At 41.3% G+C, this 14497-nt stretch overlaps 2 long non-coding RNA genes across 2 annotated transcripts in view; one reads left to right on the plus strand and one right to left on the minus strand.

Annotated features, from left to right (window-relative positions):
- Window positions 1-14497, plus strand: part of LOC122556573 (uncharacterized) — a 114585-nt gene that overhangs the window by 39693 nt on the left and 60395 nt on the right. The window lies entirely within an intron of this gene.
- Window positions 1-14497, minus strand: part of LOC148147507 (uncharacterized) — a 43643-nt gene that overhangs the window by 18747 nt on the left and 10399 nt on the right. The window lies entirely within an intron of this gene.

Here is a 14497-nt window from a genome sequence, read left to right on the forward strand (position 1 = left end):
CTCAGGCGACTGTCTGTGTGAAGTTTGAACATTCTCGCTGTGTCTGTGTGGGTTTCCTCCAGGCACGCAGTTTCCTCCCACAGTCTAGAGATGTGCAGGTTAGGTGGATTGGCCATACTAAAGTTCGCATAGTGACCAGGATGTGCAGGCTAGTTGGATTAGCCATAGGAAAAAGCGGGGTTGCAGGGATAGGGTAGGGTCTGGATCTGGTTGGGATGCTCTTTGGAGTTACCATGTGGACTCAATGGGTTGAATGGCCTGCTTCCACATTGTAGGAATTTTATGATTCTATGATATACCAAGTTTGTCACTATATGAGCAAATATTCTCTGGTACTTGTAATTGCTTATCTTCAGCAGTTTCCAACTTCAACTTCTCAAGCTCGTTCTGGCCAAATTGTAAGAGATCTGTCTTGAGAATGTCTTCAGTCTCTATTCTAGAGACACAGTCAAGGTGTTGATGAAACTGAAATTTCAAGGTCATCCATCATTATGATCAAAACTGAAACACCAATAAAAAGGAACAGAATTCAACCTACACCCAAGCTGGAAAAACCAATAACTTACTAATCAACAAGACAACATTAACATCACCAACATGTAGTGTAACAGCAACAATGATCCCACAAGTTAAAAAAGGTCATACAACACCAGATTATAGTCTAACAGGTTTATTTGGAAGCACAAGCTCTGAGAGCGCTGCTCCGTCGTCAAGTAGCTAGTCCTGATTGTTGGACTACAATCTGGTGATGTGTAATTTTTAACTTTGTCCATCCCAGTCCAACATCGGCACGTCCACATCATGCCCATCAAGTAAGGCTGTGTTTAAAGGATGAAGCACAACTCATTTAATACCAGGAGCACTATGTACAACATCACTGGGCAGCATGCCAACTCATCACCAAAATCAATGACTATCAAATCTATAAGATGGAGGCACAACATTTTATCACCTAAACATTACCATATTTAACATTTCAAAGAAGGAAACAATCTAAGATATATGCTAAATCTTCTTTCTTTAATTTTCTTTCATATATATAAACATGTAAATGATTAAAATGGTTACATTGATAAAGAGGCATTTTCTTTGGAAGAAACAGAAATGCTATCTTATATTATTTCTAAAGATCTAGGAGCTCAATATTTTGAGTATGTATGTATGTATGTCCAGAGTGCCTTATTGATTGTCACACTGAAGACTGGTATCAACCAACTTTGCATCAGTCCAGTAGCTCATGGAGACTTGCTAGAAATATACTTGATGAATTTCCAGATATTTAAGTCTAAAAAACATGAGTGTTTCAATTTTCTCGGGACAAAAAGACATCGCACATGCATTCTTTATCATATAGATAAGTCTCCCCTAACTTATTAGGAAAATTCACTGAAAATAACTCCAGAGAGGCTAGTATCTCATCACTAAGTCATCCTTTATTTTCACGTGAAGAGTCTTTGACACCAATCCAGTTCCCTCAGAACCAGCTCTCAGAGTGGCCAGGATGTTCTTATCTGTCAGCCAGAGCTCCCTGATTGGACCAGATTAACAGCTCCAATCAGGGAACTCATATTCTATGTGGTCCATCTGGCTGACTTCATCACAATCACTAGAGACACAAAACGTCATACAGCGCAACACTTGCAGTGGACATTACGGCCCTTTCATTAATAAATACAAACACTAAAACATCTGAAAGGAACAAGAAAATGAAGAAAATGTATAATGTTCACGCAGCTTTGAAAACAGACTTCAAAGATCAGAAAATGCCTGGTCAGGAAGAAATACGTTTGTCCTGTTTGTGGTTGGAAAGGAAATATGAACAGTAGTTAGTTAACCGTGAGTCAGCATATTTCAGGTTAACAGCCTATTCTCGAGGTGAATGGATCAGACTTTGTGTTAGAGTGTTGGAAGTGCAGACTTGTAGGTGAGACAATAATTTGTTTGCCTGGTAAGGTGGATTTAAAGTTCCTTTTTCTCATTCCCACCTTATGAATTAGTAGCAGAAATTGGCCATTTGGCTTTCCTTTCACTATTCAATAAGATCGGCACTGTGGCTCAGTGGTTAGCACTGCTGCCTCACAGCGCCAGAGACCCGGCTTCAATCCCTGCCTCAGGCAACTATCTGTGTGGAGTTTGCACATTCTTCCCGTGTCTGCGTGTGTTTCCTCCAGGTGCTCCGGTTTCCTCCCACAGTCCAAAGATGTGGAGTTTAGGTGAATTGGTCATGCTAAATTGCCCGTGGTATTAGATGTAGGAGAATGGGTCTGGGTGGGTTGCTCTTCGGAGGGTCAGTGTGGACTTGTTGGGCCGAAGGGCCTGTTTCCACACTGTAAGTAATCTAATCTAAGATCACAGTCAACCTGTTTATCTTCAGAATTCCACATTCCTATTTACCCCAGTAACATGTGATTCCCTTGCTTCACAAGAATCTATCTGCTTTAAAAATATTTAATGATACTGCCTCCACTGCCTTCTGAGACAGAGATTTCAAAGTTACACAAACAACTGAGAAGAAGTATTTACCCTCAACCCTATACTATAAGGGTGACCCTTGATTTTAAAACTGCATGCAGTAGTTTTGGAGTGACCCACAGGAGTAAACATCCTTACCTTGTCAAAACCACTCAAGATCTTAAACACTCAGTCAATCTACCCCTCACTCTTCTGATTTCCAGCAAAAAGAACTCCAGTCTATCCAGTCCTCCCTCATAAGATGACCCATTTGTTTCAGTAACAATCGAGTAAATGACCTGTGAGTAGCCAATAAAGCATTTCTATCCTTCTTTAAATAAAGAAACAAAAACTGCACGCAGTATTTGAGGAGTAATTTCACCAATCCTATATATAATTGAAGCATAACATCCTTACTTTTAAGTCTTGTTGTAATATTCCATTGTCCTTCTTAATGATTTGTTGTACCTTGCATAATATTTTTTGTGATTCATGTTCTAAATCACTTATATCCCCCTGCAGCTTGGAATTTTGCAGTTGCTATCCATTTAAATAATTCACTGCTAATGTGAACAACTTCATGTTTTCTTTGATGTAAATTGTAAAGCATTGATAGCCCAGCATAGGTCACCATGGAACCTATCTTGTCAGATCCTGCCAATCTGAGAAAGACCCCTTTATGCATGCTGCTTGTGTTCTCCAACCAGCTAATCATTTTTCAATGCAAGTACACCATGAACTCTGACTTTGTGCAATAACCTTTTTGTGCGGAACCTGATTGAATATGTTCTGGAAAGCCCAGTACATAACATCAACAGCTTTCCCTTATCCACAGCCTGAGTTACTCCTTCAAGGAGTTCCATTAAATTGATTAAACACCACTGATCTTTCACAAAACCAAGCTGATTCTAACTGATGAATTTGAATTTTTCCAGGTGCCACTAATGATTGACACCTTTCCATGACAGACATCAAATCAATTTGTTGATAGTTTCCTATTTTCTGCCTCCCTCACTTCTTGAACAAGGTTATATTTGTTACTTTCCAGTGTGATGGAAGTCAATGCATCCACAATCTCATTAGCCACCACTTTTAAGACCCAGGGAAGAACAGAGTTCTCCTGCTGTCCACGTCAACATCCATTTCTCAATCAGTGCAACCAAAACAAATTAACAACCTTTGTTTATGAAATCATACTATGCAAGTTTGTGAGTGACATAAAACCAAGCACACTTGGTCAGTAATTTTGTTTGAATATTTTTAGGTAGTGAGGAAGCAAAGAGATGGCCAAAACCATGTGAAATTTGGAAGTGAAAATAAATTTGGGTGATTAGAGATCAGATAGTTAACTATCCACAAACAAATTGCAGTGACCCAATTCCTCTCAGTGAGGTAGCCCAAATTCTCACTGTGCTTTCTCTCACTTCCCTAATGGGCATTGTCTGCTCAAGTGAAATTGTAACAGAAGGTTGTGCTACCTGTCCCCGTTCAGGTCCTGCTACCAATTGATAGATGCAATTTCTAGGAGAAAGTGAGGATTGCAGATGCTGGAGATCAGAGTTGAAAAGTGTGGCACTGGAAAAGCACAGCAGGTCAGGCAGCATCCGAGGAGCAGGAGAGTTGACATTTTGGGCATAAGCCCTGATGAAGGGTTATGCCCAAAATATCGATCCCTGCTCTGAAACCAATCCCTTTTCACCCTCCAGGAGCTAAGCTCCCTTCATTTTCCAGTCCTGACACCTTTTACCTCCAGGAGCTATACCATCTCCACTCTCTCCAGACCTATACCTGTTTCAAAGCCGGGTGCCAATTCCTGTTCACACACTTTGGACCCAAGTCCCTCTTCATCCTCTCCAGTCCAGATCCCTCTTTACCCTCCAGGATAGGACCTCACCTTTCACCCACTGTGGACCCCTGCTTTGCACCCAACCTACTTTCACCCTCAAAGAACTAAGTTCCTTCACTCCAGCCCAGGATCCTCTAACCCCTCCTACCCGATCCCGAGATAAAATCCATCCATCCACCCACTCTGGATACAACCCCCTCCTCGCCCCTAGTGTTTGATTCCCCTTCCTATTGTTCTGGACCTGCTACCCCATTTTCCCCAGCAGCCCCTCTTTCCTCACTCCCAATTCAACTTACTTCTCCCACCCCCACCCCTCACACCTGGTGCCCTACTCTAGCCTCCACCCCAACCTTGCGACCAGGTCCTGACCTCCTCTCTCACTGCTGAACTTGACACTCCCTGACCTGACACCCATTCTCATCCACCGCTCAGGACCCAATTTCTTCCACCCATGACTTACATTAAAAATGACATCGCCTGCCTGGCCACCTTGCACCCTGGCAACCTAACCCCTCCCTAGCTGGCACCCTACTTACCTGGAACTACAACAACCCCCCCCCCACACACACACCCCCGCAACACACACACACACACACACCACCTTCTAGCACTCTAATCTTACTTTATGTACTGACTGTTTGGCAGCAGTTGTCAAAATGTAACCTCTGGAGAATGACAGCTAACTGCTGTGTACCAGGGGTGTGGCTTGCCTACCAACAAAAGAACTGTCAGAATGGAGGTATGACTCCACAGGAGCCCTGATCAGAATCTCCTGTCAGAACTGTGAAGCTCTCGCCTTTTGTAAAAAAAAAAGGTATACTCCAGGGAAAATCTACCCAGAAAATTAACACTCTCTCACTTAGGTGGATCAGAGTGCCAAAAGGCTGTGTGGCAAGATAATGCTGAACAATTCCTTACAACTGAGTTTAACAAAAGCAAGTTGGACAAGGAATTTAGCTGCTGCCCGAATGAGTGTAGCAACCGCTCTTTTTGTCAGTTCTCAGTAGCACGTGGCCATATTATGATAATGCCAGTGAGCTACAAGGGCCTAACAGGTTGTGTGATGGCTGCAGATCAGTTAGCCGACTGGACCGTTGGGCTGTGTGACATCAGGATTGCAATAAATCAGTGTGATCTGGTGCAGGAAAGAGACATATTGCTATGTGCCCACATCCTGTAAAAACACATTGTGAGCTGCACAGTCTGCTTCCAGAAACCCAAAACAGCCTTTGTAGCATTGCTAAATGCAACAATACACAATTCATTTTTATGCATTGAGGACAGGACTTTCTTTGCCCATGCAGGTGGGAGGGAGTGAAATTGAGGAGTGGGGATAGTGGGGTTGTGAAGGGAGAAGCAACAAAATGGCAGAGAGCTGTATTGGAATGGATCTCTGATGCATTCCTGCCTCTGGGGATATTTCTTCAGAGTAGGCCAGGGTGCTGGCTGACTGGTGGTTGCAAAATAGCATTCTGCCAATCTGCATATTTAAAGGTCTAATTTGGGGCTATTTAAAAAATAATTCTAGCATTTGTACAGCAGTGGAATACAGCACTCACTTCCCCACAACCCAATTGCATGGTTAGGCCTCCAGCTTAATGCAGACAAGCACCCTCCATCAGAGTGGGGTACCATCACATATACACTTAGAGTAGTATACAGAATAAGCCAAGGAATAATAGGAATTTGGAAGAAAGGTACTACAATCACTATAGAAGTCTTTAATCTTTGTATAAATTTTAAGAATAAAATTGGTTAAAGTAACCAGGAAGACAAGTCCAATCGAGTGTACTCACGGGAGAAGAATATGTTCTAGAACCAAAAATAGAAAAGGGCTCTTTTAGGTAATTGTATTATTTTAGATAATCCCAGTTTGAGTTTTTTCATGCAAAGTGTTGTGAAACAGGATTAATTAATTAATTATTTCATGGTGGAGGATCCTATAAGTAAAAGTCATTATAACTTGATACAATTTCACATTCTGTTGAAGATAAGAAAAGTGAGTCTGAAACTAGTGCTATAAATATAAATAATGTCTACTATGAGGGTATAAAGACAGAGTTGGCCAAAATATAATGGGAAGCAAGTTAAAAAGGGATTGGAGAAGCAGAGGCAGACATTTAAAGATACATTTCATAACTTTTGACAAAGATATTCATTTGAGAATGAAACATTGTTTAAGAAGGATGTACCATTATGCCTTACTAAGGAAGTTAAGAAAGACATCAAACTGAAATAAAATATGAGCAGTCTGCAAAGATTAATGGTATACCACAGAAATATATTGGAAATATTTTAGAAATCAGCAAAGAATGATTAAACAAATAAAGTGAAAAAATGGAGAATGAGGGAAAAATTGCAAGTATTATAAAGACAGGGATAAAATCTTCTATACAGATTTAAGAGGAAGACAGTAATGAGATTAAGTCTTGGTCCTTGAGAGTAAGATTCATGAATTGATAAAGGGAAACAAGAAGTGTCTGACTTTGAACCAATATTTTCTTTTTACCTTCACAGTAGAAGCATTACAAAATCTCAGGAATATTAGAAAATCAAGATCTAAAAGGGAAGGAAGAACATAATACAAGTACAATCACTGGAAAAAATGTAACAGTGAAACTAATGGAACAAAACAATGCCAAATTGTTAGATCTAATTACCTGCATCCTTGGGTCTTAAAATAAGTAGCTGCAAAGTCTATTGGGGAGCATTGATTATAATCTTCCAATAATTCCTTGATTCTGGAAAGGTCCCAGAAGACTGGGAAACTACAAATATCACACCTCTATTTAAGAAATGAAGGGAAATAAAACAGGAAACTGAAGGCCAGTTAGTCTAACATCTGTAATTGGAAAAAATATGTTATTTTAGTAATATTATTGGAGCCTTTTTGGGGAATGGGGCACAAAACACCAAGATAATGTTTCACTAATCTACTGATCTCACACCTTATTATCAGAGCTACCCCACTTCCTTCTCCTAGAATCATAGAATCTGTACAATGTGGAAGTAGGCCATTCAGCCCATTGATTCCACACCAACCCTCTGAAGAGTAACCCATCTACACCCACCCACCCCCACCCTATCCCTGTAACCCTGCATCCATCCAGCCTGCACATCCCTGGACACTATGGGTAATTTAGCCTGGCCAATCCACCTAACCTCCAGATCTTTGCACTCTTCCTTCCTATTCTTCTGAAATATCGTACATCTCTGAATGTTCAAGTTCAAGCCATGGTCACTTTTCAACCAGCCCAAACCCCCAACAATTAGTTTAAAGTCCTATCCTACAGTCTTCTGCAATCAATTAAAATCCCAGAATTGGGGTCATATATGCAGGGTGCAAGCACCTCTACTATTTCCAGCAGACGGTCTAAAATTTAACAGCAATGGCTTTCTACAATATTTTGTGCCTAGAATAGAGTAAAAAATAAAGAAATCTGTTTTCCCATTGGCATTCTACTTTTGATATGTATTGCTGTTAGGAAACTGCTATGTCCGCTTTTGCCAGGAATAGATCCAGTCATTCAAGTGGATGTGTATCACCAGTCTGAGGGCAAAGGTTGTGAAGTATCTAATGTTATGCATACATGAGGGCTCAGTTGCAATATATTATTCACATAACAGAAATATGGGAATGACAAAAATAATCTTATCTATCAGTGTCTTGAAATAATTGAATTCTTCACACCAGAACATTTGGACTTGAAACTTTGTAGCTCAGTGTGATTAAATGAAGGGTTGTAAAGGCTTCTTTTTTGTTTGAGAGAAGTTAAAACTTTGTATAAATAGTGAAGCACAAGTGAGTTCCCTTGCTTTTTACTCTGACCATTGAAGATATGGAGAATTAAAATTATTGCATAATAGGGAGAAAATTTATTTAGTTCTGAAGTCATTTTTTATTACTAGCATATAATAAAGATATGTTAGAGTAAAGATAAACTCATTTGTGATTTAGTGCTCCTTATTACACGATTTGCTAATGAACTTTGTGTAACATACTATTTGCCTTGCATTTTTGGTTTTCTAGTACATTTTTCACAACGTTGGATTTCATTGGAAAAAAACTTGGGTGAATCTGTCTTTACTGCCATAACTGTAGGTTAATAAGTACTCATGGGTTAGGCTGCCATGAGGTTTGGATCTCAGGATTCTGTCCTGTACTGTGAAGAGACTGCTCCCAGAGACTGTGGTGTTTTCACTCGCAGTGTGCTGCACCCAGATCTCTGCCTCACCTGTGAATGATCAGGGTCCAGGGCACGGGTTCATCAGTGTCAAATAACTGGATCCTGGGCCCACTATGATCAGCTCCGTGGTGAATAATCTCTTCTCATTTTGGTGTCAGGGTCCTGGGCCAACAACAACATAGCAACTGGTTGTGATTTCTGTCTCAGTCCCTGCTCCTGAGAGTATTGTCTGAGTCTCAGAAGTTCCAGACAATTCCTTTATTTACACATTATATCAATCTCAGTAATACAGCTCTCTAGTACAGTTTTACAGGCTTGGGCTGACAAGTGGCAAGGAAATTCATGCCAAACAAATGCCAAACAGTGATCATCTCCATTAAGAGATAATCTAATCACCCCTCCTTGACATTCAATGGTGTTACTGTTATCAATGTCCTGGGGTTACCATTGACCAGAAACCCAACTGGACTAGTCATATACGTACTGTGGCTACAAGAGCAGGTTGGAGGCGAGGAATCTTGCAGCACACAATTTATCTCCTGACTCCCTAAATCTGTCCACTATCTACAAGGCACAAGTCAGGAGTGTGATGTAATACTCCCCAGTGGCCTGAATAAGTGCAGTTCCAACAATACACAAGACACTTGACACCATTCAGGACAAAGAAGCCTGCTTAATCAGCATCTCATCCACAAATATTCATTCCTTCTACCACTGATCCTGAGTAGCAGCAGTGTGTACCATCAACAAGATTCATTGCAGAAATTCACCAAGGCTCCTTGCACAGAACCTTCCAAGCCCAAAATCACCACCATCTAGGAAGACAAGGGCAGCAAATGCATGAGAGCACCAACATCTACAAGCCCCCTCCAAGTCAAACTATTCTGAATTGGAAGTGTATGGTTGTTTCTTAAGTGTTATTGAGTCAAAAACCTGGAACTTCCACCCTCATGGCAATGTGGATATTTCTATACAAAATGGACAGCAGCTCAACACCAACTTTTCAAAAGCAAAATTAAAAATCACACAACACCAGGTTACAGTCCAACAGGTTTATTTTGAGGCACTAGCTTTCGGAACGCTGCTCCTTCATCAGGTAGCTGTGCAGCAGGACCACAAGAATTTATTGCAAAATTTACAGGGATATGGGGAAAACATGAGGAGTGAGATTTATTGGATAGATTGTTTAATAAAGCTGGTAAAGACAGAATGCCAAATGATTTCCTTTTGTGATATATCATCAAACATTTTTATCAGATGACATGAGGTGCTTTTCAGATGCAACTTGGCAGCAGACATTTTGCAGGGAACACCTTTTATAGCAAAATAATTATTAAATTTGATTTGAGTGATATTATGATTTGGTTTATATGGCTTTTAATTGAACTGATTATTTTGCTAAACAGCAAAGAACTGCTTAATGGATATATTTTTTGTGGAATTTTAATTATTGTGATAAAGTAATACAACAATTAGTCAAATTCCACATAAGATCAGTACATGTATAAGGCAAAGTTCAGTCCAAACTGTAGTAAGATAAATATCTGTAGATTAGCTGGCACAAAATCGCACGGCATTCCAATAAGTGGCAAGACTGTATTAGCAACTTTAACACTTTTGAATCGACTTACATTTTAAAAAATCACAAAACAACAGGCTTCAGTATGATACCCATCGGTGCATGTAGCTGCAGTGACTGTAAGCGCTGTTTACACTAATATGCAGTTACCTATTATTGTGAATAATTAATGAAAGAAACCTCATTGCTACATTAGAGCAACTTTGTCAAATTAGATGGTGAAACAAGAGGTTGTGGCCCATACACCTAGCCCCAAACATCAGCCTTAAAGTGTTAAAAATGTAAAAAAAAATCATTATTTTAATTCCCTCTGCATTTAGAGTCATAGAGATGTACTGCATGGAAACAGACCCTTCGGTCCAACCCATCCATGCCAACCAGATATCCCAACCCAATCTAGTCCCATCTGCCAGCACCCAGCCCATATCCCTCCAAACCCTTCCTATTCTTATACCCACCCAAATGCCTCTTAAATGTTGCAATTGTACCAGCCTCCAACACATCCTCTGGCAGCTCATTCCATACATGTACTACTCTCTGTGTGAAAAAGTTGCCCCGTAGGTCTTTTTTATATCTTTCCCCTCTCACCCTAAACCTATGCCCTCTAGTTTTGGACTCCATGACCCCAGGGAAAAGACTTTGCCTATTTATCCTACCCATGCCCCTCATAATTTTGTAAACCTGTATAAGGTCACCCCTCAGCCTCCGACGCTCCAGGGAAAACAGCACCAGCCTGTTTAGCCTCTGCCTATAGCTCAAATCCTCTAACCCTGGCAATATCCTTGTAAATCTCTTCTGAACCCTTTCAAGTTTCACAACATCTTTCTGATAGGAAGGAGACCAGAATTGCATGCAATATTCCAACAGTGGCCTAACCAATGTCCTGTACAGCCGCAACATGACCTCCCAACCTTCATACTCAATACTCTGACCACTAAAGGAAAGCATACCAAAAGCCTTCTTCACTAACCTATCTACCTGCAACTCCACTTTCAAGGAGCTATGAACCTGCACTCCAAGGTCACTTTGTTCAGCAACACTCCCTAGGACTTTACCATTAAGTGTATAAGTCCTGCTAAGATTTGCTTTCCCAAAACGCAGCACCTCGCATTTATCTGAATTAAACTCCATCTGCCACTTCTCAGCCCATTGGACCATCTGATCCTGTTGTAATCTGATGTAACCCTCTTCGCTGTCCACTGCACCTCCAATTTTGGTGTCATCTGCAAACTTACTAACTGTACCTCTTATGCTTGCATCCAAATCATTTATGCAAATGACAAAAAGTAGAGGACCCAGCACCGATCCTTGTGGCACTCCACTGGTCACAGCTCTCCAGTCTGAAAAACAACACTCCACCACGACCTTCTGTATTCTACCTTTGAGCCAGTTCTGTATCCAAATGGCTAGTTCTCTCTGTATTCCGTGAATCTAACTTTGCTAATCAGTCTCCCATGGAGAACCTTGTCGAAATCCTTACTGAAGTCCATATAGATCACATCTACCGCTCTGCCCTCATCAATCCTCTTTGTTACTTCCTCAAAAAACTCAATCAAGTTTGTGAGACATGATTTTTCACACACAAAGCCATGTTGACTATCCTTAATCAGTCCTTGCCTTTCCAAATACATGTACATCCTGTCCCTCAGGATTCCCTCCAACATCTTGCCCACCACCGAGGTCAGGTTCACTGGTCTACAGTTCCCTGGCTTGTCCTTACCACCCTTCTTAAACAGTGGCACCTCGTTAGCCAATCTCCAGTCTTCCGGCACCTCACCGCCCAACAATCACTCCCCTAGCTTCCCACAAAGTTCTAGGGTACACGTGATCATGTCCTGGGGAATTATCTACCTTTACCCGTTTCAAGACATCCAGCACTTCCTCCTCTGTAATATGGACATTTTGTAAGATGTCACCATCTATTTCCCTACAGTCTATATCTTCCATACCCTTTTCCACAGTAAATACTGATGCAAAATTCCCATTTAGTATCTCCCCCATTTTCTGCGGCTCCACACAAAGGCCACCTTGCTGATTTTTGAGGGCCCTATTCTCTACCTAGTTACCCTTTTGTCCTCAATGTATTGTAAAAACTCTTTGGATTCTCTTTAATTGTATTTGCCAAAGCTATGTCATGTCCCCTTTTTGCCCTCCTGGCTTCCCTCTTAAGTATACTCCTACTTCCTTTATACTCTTCTAAGGATTCACTCGATCTATCCTGTCTATATCTGACATATGCTTCCTTCTTTTTCTTAACCAAACCCTCAGTTTCTTTAGTCATCCAGCATTCCCTACACCTACCAGCCTTTCCTTTCACCCTAACGGAATATACTTTCTCTGGATTCTCGTTGTCTCATTTCTGAAGGCTTCCCATTTTCCAGCCGTCCCTTTACCTGCGAACATCTGCCCCCAATCAACTTTCGAAAGTTCTTGCCTAATACCATCAAAATTGGCCATTCTCCAATTTAGAACTTCAGCTTTTAGATCTGATCTATCCTTTTCCATCATTATTTTAAATCTAATAGAATTATGGTTGCTGGCCCCAAAATTGCTCCCCCACTGACACCTCAGTGCACCTCAGTGCACCTGCCCTGCCTTATTTCCCAAGAGTAGGTCAAGTTTTGCACCTTCTCTAGTAGGTACATCCACATACTGCATCAGAAAATTGTCTTGTACACACTTAACAAATTCCTCTCCATCTAAACCCTTAACACTATGGCAGTCCCAGTCTATGTTTGGAAAGTTAAAATCCCCTCCCATAACCACCCTATTATTCTTACAGATAGCTGAGATCTCCTTACAAATTTGTTTCTCAATTTCCTTCTGACTATTAGGGGATCTATAATACAATCCCAATAAGGATATCGTCCCTTTCTTATTTCTCAGTTCCACCCAAATAATTTCCCTGGATGTATTTCCGGGAATATCCTCCCTCAGCACAGCTGTAATGCTATCCATTATCAAAAATGCCACTCCCCCTCCTCTTTTGCCTCCCTTTCTGTCCTTCCTGTAGCATTTGTATCCTGGAACATTAAGCTGCCAGTCCTGCCCATCCATGAGCCATGTTTCTGTAATTGCTATGATATCCCAGTCCCATGTTCCTAACCATGCCCTGAGATCATCTGCCTTCCCTGTTAGACCCTTGCATTGAAATAAATGTAGTTTAATTTATTAGTCCTACCTTGTCCCTGCCTGCCCTGACTGTTTGAGTCGCCTCTGTTCTCAACTGTACCAGTCTCAGATTGAACTCTTTCCTCACTATCTCCCTGGGTCCCATCCTCCACGCCCCCACCTTACTAGTTTAAATCCTCCCAAGCAGTTCGAGCAAATTTCCCTGCCAGTATATTAGTCTCCTTCCCCTTTAGGTGCAATACGTCTTTCTACCCCAAAAGAGATTTCAATGATCCAAAAATATGAATCCTTCCCCCATACACCAGCTCCTCAGCCATGCATTCATCTGCTCTATCCTCCTATTCTTCTATTCCTGCCCTCACTAGCTCATAGCACCGGGAGTAATCCAGATATTACGACTCTCGAGGACCTCCTTTTAAAACTTCTGCCTAACTCTCTGTAATCTCCCTTCAGAACCTCAATCTTTTCCCTTCCTATGTCGTTGGTTCCAATGTGGACAATGACCTCTTGCTGGCCCCTCTCCGCCGTGAGAACATTCTACATCCTCTATTTGTGATATGTGGCGCAGTTTTGGATAGTTACCACAGCGTGACAACAGCCTAAATAATGTCACAGTAACACAGTACATTTGCTGAAATAATTGCCCGAATTTTAAAAGAGGTGCAGACATGTTGCCTGTGAGCCTCAAAGTTATAGCAACCCTACGCAGTTCAGGAATGTGGAGCCCTGACTGACATAACCTCACCACAATAACCTTTGCTGGAAACCTACCTAAAACCAGCTAAGTGTGATGTCAAGTCAGAGTGCAACAGTGGAAGGTCAGTAATTCACAGCCTGTTATCAGCACGATAGTTTTCCAGCAATCAGCTACATTGGATAGGAGTGGAAAAGGTGGAAACTTTGGGTAAGAGAGCCCTCTGAACCCCTTCTGAAGTATGAAGAAACACTTCTGCCCACCCGATCTGCACAAAAAACAGGTTATTTCTGAACTACCTGACTGGGCCTCGTCTGGTCTATGGTTACCCTCCCGCTAGGTTTGAGTTGATGAGGGATTTGGTATTTCTTTCAAACAAAGTCACAGAGTTCAATAATAGATGGTATAGATAATTTTATCTTAGCTGGCAAGGTCACACAACATTTTCCTGCATTGATTCCAAAGCATAAAGTTCTGGTTTTGTGATGAATGTGATGGTGATCTCTAATTACTCCTTGGCAGCTTTCCTGGGGCCTTACACTAGTCATTGCCAAAGACAACCCCATTCATCTGTGACATCCTCTGGCAGGTTTTAATGTCTCTTCCCT

This window comes from Chiloscyllium plagiosum, unplaced genomic scaffold (genome assembly GCF_037043375.1).
Source record: "Chiloscyllium plagiosum isolate Xiang-an unplaced genomic scaffold, Cpla_swu_hap1 HiC_scaffold_16, whole genome shotgun sequence".
Classification (NCBI taxonomy): domain Eukaryota; kingdom Metazoa; phylum Chordata; class Chondrichthyes; order Orectolobiformes; family Hemiscylliidae; genus Chiloscyllium; species Chiloscyllium plagiosum.